This window comes from Bison bison, unplaced genomic scaffold (assembly GCF_000754665.1).
Source record: "Bison bison bison isolate TAMUID 2011002044 unplaced genomic scaffold, Bison_UMD1.0 scf7180017854290, whole genome shotgun sequence".
NCBI classification, from domain to species: Eukaryota; Metazoa; Chordata; class Mammalia; order Artiodactyla; family Bovidae; genus Bison; species Bison bison.
In genome coordinates, this window is record NW_011484863.1 from 4,642 (window position 1) to 12,675 (window position 8,034).

General features: G+C 50.2%; 1 pseudogene; it reads left to right on the plus strand.

Annotated features, from left to right (window-relative positions):
• The first annotated feature begins 1,323 nt into the window (after positions 1–1,323).
• LOC105000553 lies at positions 1,324–4,315 on the plus strand (annotated as a pseudogene).
• Positions 4,316–8,034: the final 3,719 nt, after the last annotated feature.

The window sequence follows — 8,034 nt, forward strand, 5'->3', positions numbered from 1 at the left end:
TAGTGAGAAAGTAAAAAAAACCCACTCAGCTTCAGATGGATGGAGATCTAGTAATAAGATAGCACTTTAGCCAGAAATGAAAATTTCAGCCAGGATCTGAAAAGTGTGTCCTGGAAGGAGAAGAGGGACTCAGGCCTGAGCACACTGCTCCATGCTGGAGCCTCGGGCTCTGACAGCTGTACCTGCTGGGGTCTTCATGGCACAGGCCACACAGGCCACGATCCTGTCGAGAAGTTTCTTGCCTTTCCATCAAGTTGGCAATTGCATGCTTTGCTTCTACATGAAGTTTTACCTTTATCCCAGACAGTTTGGTTTCTTCTCTGATTTTCACCACTTGTACAGACTGCTACAATATTTCTTAATCAAATAGAATTTGTCAGGGGTGGGGGGCACAGAGTGGGGATGGGTAGGGTGGGGTGAGAGTGAGGGGATGGGGTCACACTGAACAGCATCTGGGATCATAGTTCCCTGATGGGGATATACCTCGTGCCCCTGCAGTGAATGCACAGAGTCCTCCTCACTGAACTGCCAGGGAAGTTCCTGGAATTGATTTAATGAAAGGCATCTAATTAAGAGGAATTTTTGGGTGACATTTTACATTTTAGTTTGTTACCAGTGATTATAGTTCATATCATTTTATAGTTTTGTGATTTTACTAGCTTAAAGGGTTTTGGGGGTTTCTTTTTGTTTTAAAAGCTAAAAATTGTTTTTTAATTCCATGGAATACAAAAAGAAATCTGTAGAATAGTTTATTTTTTTAATTTTATTTTATTTTTAAACTTTACATAATTGTATTAGTTTTGCCAAAATAGTGGTGGATTTGCTCTGAATGTGAGCTCTTTGCTCCATTGAACCAAATGGTAAGAACATTTGTAGAAGAGACACACAGTGAGAGGTACATCTTTTTATTAAGTGACATAACAGCACCCATTACATGAGTTACTGGTTGGAGTTTAGAGACAGGTTATGTTGGGCTAAATTCCTTATTCCGGTTTGCAGCCCTTGAGTAACAATCAGAAGCTTTCTCTGAAGAGAGTGGGGTCAGCTGTCAGACTCCTAGATATCTACCGGCCAGCAGGGCTGGGATTAAACGCAGCAGCCAGTAGATATGGGATGGGGCAAGACGTCACCTTGTCACTTTGTTGCTTCCTGGAGAGATGCTTGTCCTTGTACCAGTGGGGCCAAAGCTGTGACTTGGTGGCCAGAGGATATCTCTGACCCTGCCTTGGGTTCCCCTAGGGTGGAGGGACAGCAGGGTCTCCCAGGATTCTTGGCCAGAGAAGAACCACCCCCTTCCCTTGCTCTCTGACATCCCCCCAGGACTCATTCCAGAGTAGGTTCTTCAGGATGGGCATCCAGGCCCCAATCGAACTGCTAGAGCTGGTGGACCAGAGCCTGCTGCAGAAGGAGGCCTTGGCCATCGTGGCGCTGGAGGAGCTGCCCATAGAGCTCTTCCTGCTGCTGTTTATGGTGGCCTTTGCCAGGAGGCACACCCGGGCCCTGAATTCGATGGCATGGGTCTGGCCCTTCCCCTGCCTCCCACTGGAGACCTTGATGAAGGACCATCAGCCTCATCTGGAGACCTTCCAGGCTGCACTCGACAGCCTGGATGTCCTGCTTGCTCAGGAGGTCTGCCCCAGGTGAGGTCGACCTGGCAGACTGGTGGGGCCTGGGGGTGTGAGCAAGATGCAGCCAGGGCAGGAGGATGAGGGGTCACCTGGGAACAGGCGTTCGGGTGTATAGGACTAGTTGAGGGGCAGAGGGGACAAAAGGCATGTGCCCCCTCCAGTGTCCCTTAAAGTGGGGAACAAAGGGGCTCCTGAAGCCGGAAGAGCTGTGGTGTGTGGAATGCAGAGCCCTCTCAGGGTCCTGGTGCCCATTGGCCTCTGCACAACTCAGCATGTCCCCTGTGGCCCTGCAGGCGGTGGAAGCTTCAGGCGCTGGACTTGCACCGGAACTCCCACTAGGACTTCTGGACCATGTGGTCCAGCATCATGGCCAGCGTTTGCTCACTGCTGGAGCCCGAGCCAGCCCAGCCCATGCAGAACAGGTGCAGGGCAGAGGTGCAGGCGGGGCTGAAGCTTGCGCGGGCCCCTGTGTAGGTGCTGGTCGACCTGTGCCTCAAGGAGGATACCCTGGACCAGACCCTCTGCCATCTGCTGAAGAAGGCCAAACAGAGGAGGAGCCTGCTGCACCTGGGCTACCAGAAGCTGAGGATCTTCGCCAGGCCCATGCAGAGCATCAGGGGGATCCTGAAGTTGGTGCAGCTGGACTCCATCCAGGACCTGGAGGTGAACTGCACCTGGAAGCTGGCCATGCTGGGCAGGTTCGTGCCTCACCTGGGCCGGATGGGCAACCTGTGCTGGCTGCTGCTCTGGCACATCCATGTGTTGCCGCACACTGCTTCCAACCAGGAGGAGCACTGTGTTGGCCAGCTCATGGCCAGTTCCTGAACTTGTCCCACTTGCAGGAGCTCTACCTGGACTCCATCTCCTTCCTCAATGGCCGCCTGCACCAGGTGCTCAGGTAAGGCGTGGTGCCAGCCCTGCAGACCAGAATGGGCCTCTCTCATTTTGTTACCATCGGGGCTTCTACTCTGTGCCCCCTGGGGACATTGCCAGGGGGGCCCGGCTACTCGGAAGTCCTCATGATGCTGCCGCTCTGTCCCTGGGCATCTTGTCAGGTCACCTCCCTAGTTAGGGTCAGAGGCGTGGCCTAGGTTAGATGCTGTGAAAGGGGACTTCCTGCTGGGAGTCCCCATAGTGGGGGTCAGGTGTGATGCCTTTGGGAATTCTTTCCGGGAGAGTGATGTCTTAGCTGAGGTGATGACAGATAACTAAGCGAGGAGGACATTGGTCCATCAGGTGTGAGTTTTGCAGTCTGAAGCTCTGTCTCTCCCTCCCACCTGCCGCTTCTGTCCTGAGCTGTTTTAGGCTCCAGGTGAGCTGTGGGAAGTGGGTGATTCTGGAGATGACAAGGAGGGATCAGGAGGGGAAACTTCAGCTCCTAAGCAGTCCAGAGAAGAGAAAAAGTCAAATGAGCATCATTGTTGAAGTGGCTCCAATCTCTCTAAGTCCAAATTACAATTATTATTTTCCTCTAAGACTTCTGAATACATAGGAAATCCTCAGTAACAGGTTATCGCTCTGCCTTGAACACAGTGACAAAAGCTGAGATGATGCAGCCTAGTCTGTCTGTATGAATGAGTTGCATTGATTCCCTTTTTGGCAGCTGCAAACTCCAAACATTATGAATAAATATGTTCACTGAGAAAACAGAAGAAAGAAAGAAAGAAAAAGAAGAAGAAAGAAAGAATTGTAGGTGGTGATGGACGGTTTGTGGCCCCTGAATATCTGGGGAATATTCACCCAAGGATCGTCTGTAACTGCTGGGACCCACCAGCCGTGTCCACTGCATCCATCCTACCATTGAATTCAACTAGCCGTGTCCTGTAAAAACATCTTAATTCCTGCTAACCAAATACTAGTAAGCTGATATAGGCAAATAACATTTGTTTACTGTTTGTTTCCTACATTGAAGATAGTTTATCATTTTGTGCAGGGGGAGGTCATACCCATATAAGCATAACCTTGTGGCCAGAAGACCCCCTACCTTCCTGTCAAGAAGGTGAGAGGCCAGCGATACCCTGTGTTCTAGTAAAACAGACCTCTCCTCACCACCTCCCGCCACCTGCCACCTCTGCCCCTGGGACTGACTGCCCTGTTTCTCCCCAGGTTCCTGAAGATCCCTCTGGAGACCCTGTCGATAATCACCAACTGCCTGATATCAGAGTGAGACCTGACATACCTGTCATAGTGCCCAAGTGTCAGCCTGCTGAAGGACCTGGGCTTTGGAGGGGTCAATCTGACCAGCCTCAGCTTGGAGCCCCTGCAGGTCCTGATCGAGGGGACCTCAGCCACCCTTCAGGACCTGGACCTGGACGAGTGCAGCATCATGGACACCCAGTTCAGTGCCCTCCTGCCCTCCCTGAGCTGCTGCTCCTAGCTCACCACCTTCAGCTTCTGCGGCAACCCCATCTCCATGGCCGTGCTGGAGAGCCTACTGCACCACACCATGGGGCTGAGCGAGCTGAGCCACGTGCTGTACTCTGCAGCCCTGGAGAGCTATGAGGATGTGTGCAGCACCCTGCACCTTGGCCTCCTGGCTCAGCTGCACACCTGGCTCAAGCAGCTGCTGTGTGAGTCTGGGCAGCCTAGCATGGTCTGGTTCAGCACCAACCCCTGTCCACACTGCGGTGACCAGATCTTCTAAGACACTGAGCCTATCCTGTTGCCCCTACTACATGCCTGCCTAGCCCAGCTCACGAGTTGCAGGCTTTGTCCCCGGCACTGGGACACTGCCACCCAGGCCTCAGTGCATCTAGAAGGAACACAAATGACAGTTTCAGACAATTGTTCAGTGCATGTGGGAAAAGGAAAGGTGATTTACAGTAGGCTGGGGCAGGGGTTGGTGGGATTTTGGGAGAGATGTGTTCCTACAAAGTTAGAAATGTGAATCTGAATTTTGGAGGGGGAGTTTTGGGCTTGGGAGGTTGATGGTGTCATTACCCCTGTATTGGATTGTTCCAAAGAAACAAAGGGAACTTCAGTGTCAATCATTTGGTGTCCTCTGCGATCTGTGACAATGATTCTCCCCTTTAAAAAAAATGACTCTCCTGTTAGTGGTTAAATAAAAGGGCCTGAGTGTGAGTGGGGCCTATAGATGCTCTCTGATAGGCAAGGATTGGCTACAGGAGTTCAGGGCACCATTTACCCACTCCCTGTGATTCTCATTTCCAGGGCATCCACCTCCTCACTTAGTTCTGAGGCCATTCCATCTGTCATCATATACAAGGGGCATCCTTTGTATATGATGAACTACGTGTCCAGGAGTGAGCACCGCTGGAGGGAACCTTCGTCCAAGGGACCCTTGCTGCTAACCCCACCCAGACCATGGAATGGAGCATTTTCCCCAGTGGATTCAGCAGATGCAAAGCCTCCATCTTGGACCCTGGGCAGTGCCAAGATGGATTCACTGTGCAAAATCAGGCCTGGAGTCCTGGGGAATATTCGCCCGCAGACCATCTGGATCCTCTGGGACCCTCCAGCCCATGCCTACTTTCCCACTGCTCAGCTGTATCTGACTCTTTGGGACCCCGTGGACTGTAGCCTGCCAGGCTTCTGTGCCCATGGAATCCTACAGGTGAGAATACTGCAGTGAGTAGTCGTCCTCTTTTCCAGGAGATCTTCAACCCAAGGACTGAACTTAGGTCTCCTGCATTGCAGGCAGATTCTTTACCATCTGAGTAGCCAGGGAAGCCTCCAGTTTCTAAGAGACAACCCAACATCCCTGAATCCATAGTTTAAGTGTGCTTTTATGCCACTAATATCCCCACAAGTTTTATTTTGTTTTTACATTAATAAAAACTTTCACACACAATTATTTATTCAAAGGCTGATGGAAATCCATTCCCAATAATCAAAAAATGTCACTTCCGAGTTCAGTATTTCAGTGTTGAGGGTAACTTGGCATTTTTCTCCTTGGGTGATTCATCTGTAACTTTTTTTTTTTTTTATAAAACCTTAATCCTTAAGTTTTACCTTAAGCCGCATGGTAAAGATCAAATTTCCTCCAAATCCTGGTTCTCTGCCAACCTGGCTGCCCTATGGCTTTTAACTAATTCTCTTTGCCCATCAAAGCCCTTTGCTGAGACCAAGTCCTCTAAGAGTCAGAGAAGATTTAGCAACTAAACAAAATCATAGCACCCCTTCAGAGTGGAGGACTCCAACTATACCACTTTTTGTGACCAAAGGAGCTGGGACCGGCATGGACCACCAAAATTTTGATCTAGGAATGTCCTGGAAATTAGCATCATCTTGATTTGAGCTTTCCTGGTGGCTCAGATGGTAAGGAATCCACCTGCAATGCAGGAGACTCAAGCTTAGTCCCTGAATGGGGAAGATCCCCTGGAGAAGTTATTGGCTACCCACTCCAGTATTCTTTCCTGGAGAATTCCATAGAGGAGACTGTCAGGTTACAGTACATGGAGTCACAAAGAATCAGACAGGACTAACACTTTCACTTCACCTTTAATCCTGTGAGTAAGCAGGTGGTGCAAGTCGTCCTTGATTGAGTTTTTCAATGTGTCATGGTCCCTTATGTTTTGGCCCCTCTCTGTCCCACCCTTGATTTAAGCTGCAAAACCATCCTTTTATGATTTCTTACTCAGGGAATTAGAACTGAGAGCAGAAGCAGCAAGAAGCCAGAAGCTCTGCACTGATTAGGTGAGAATGAAGGAGGAGAGTGAAAGAGCCAGCTTAAAACTAAGTATTAAAAACATTAAGATTGTGGCATCTGGCCCCATTACTCCGTGGCAAATAGAAGGGGAAAGGGTGGAAGTCCTGACAGATTTCCTCTTCTTGGGATGTGCAATCACTGCAATGGTGATTGCAACCATGAAATCAAAAGACGGTTGCTTCTTGGCAGGAATGCTATGACAAACCTAGACAGTGTGTTGAAAAGCAGAGACATTACTCTGCTGACAAAGGTCTATATAGTCAAGGCTATGGTCTTCCAAGTGGTCATGTACAGTTGTGAGAGCTGGACCACAAAGAAGGCAGAGCACCAAAGAATAGTTGCCTTCAAGTTGTGGTGCTGGTGAAGACTCCTGAAAGTCCCTTGGACAGCAAGGAGATCAAACCAGTCAATCTTAAGGGAGATCAACCCTGAATACTTGTTAGAAGGATTGATGCTGAAGCTGTAGGTCCACTCTATTGGTCATGTGATGTGAGCAGATGACTCACTGGAAAAGTCCCTGATGCTGGGCAAGATTGAGAGCAGAAGGAGAAGAGGGCAAAGAGAATGAGATGGCTGGATGGCATCACCAATGCAATGGACACAAACTTGGGCAAACTTCAGGAAATGGTGAGGGACAGGGAGATCTGGCATGCTGCGGTCCATGGGGTTGCAGATACAACTGGGCAAATGAACAACAACAATCTTGAGATAAAGCTGTTCCAGGGAGAGTTGCTGCTGCTACTGCTGCTAAGTCGCTTCAGTCGTGTCCGACTCTGTGCGACCCCATAGATGGCAGCCCACCAGGCTCCCCGGTCCCTGGGATTCTCCAGGCAAGAACACTGGAGTGGGTTGCCATTTCCTTCTCCAATGCATGAAAGTGAAAAGTGAAAGTGCAGTCGCTCAGTTGTGTCCGACTCTTAGCGACCCCCATGGACTGCAGCCTACCAGGCTCCACCGTCTGTGGGATTTTCCAGGCAAGAGTACTGGAGTGGGGTGCCATTGCCTTCTCCTCCAAGGATAGTAGAAGAGGAAAATGTTTGTGAGAACGATGGAAGCGCCAAGTTCTCCCCTAGAGACGGAGGAAGTGGGTAGAGGCTGGCCACCTGGATTAGTGCTCTCTTGAAAGGTGTGCTTTCTGGCCACCTTGTAGAGTCCACTTCACACAGTCCTGATCTGTAGGTCAGCAGGCACCAGCCTGTGTCCCGAGGGCCTGACCTCCTCCTGAGTACCAGGTTCTCAGTTGGTATGAGGTGCCCACCCCTGTTGGTGGACACTCAGGCTGACCGCATGTCACTCCATGGCCACAAGCCCAAGGGTGCTTCCTCCTTGACCACAGCAATGGACCTGGACTGGACTCGGTCTTTGGGGTGTCCATGGAAGGAAAGGTGGGAAAGGTCATATCTGTCTTTCTTTTTTTTGTTTGTTTCTTTTGTTGGCCAGCCAATGCAGCTTGCAGAATCTTAGTTCCCCAACTATGGATAGAATCCATGCCCTCAGCAGAGAAAGTGCTGAGTCCTAACCACTCCAGGACTACCAGAGAGTTCCAAGTAGGTCATTTCTTGAGCCTGGCAGATGGCCCAGAAGTCTGACATTGGCTGCTGAGAGGCAGCCTTCTGTGGGTCAGGTTTGGATGAAGTCACCAAACATCTCTCTCTCCCTGAACTCTGGGAGCCCTGTGACCATGGCCTATATCATAGAAACTTCTGGAGGTAGGGAGAACTGAAGGATGACATACTC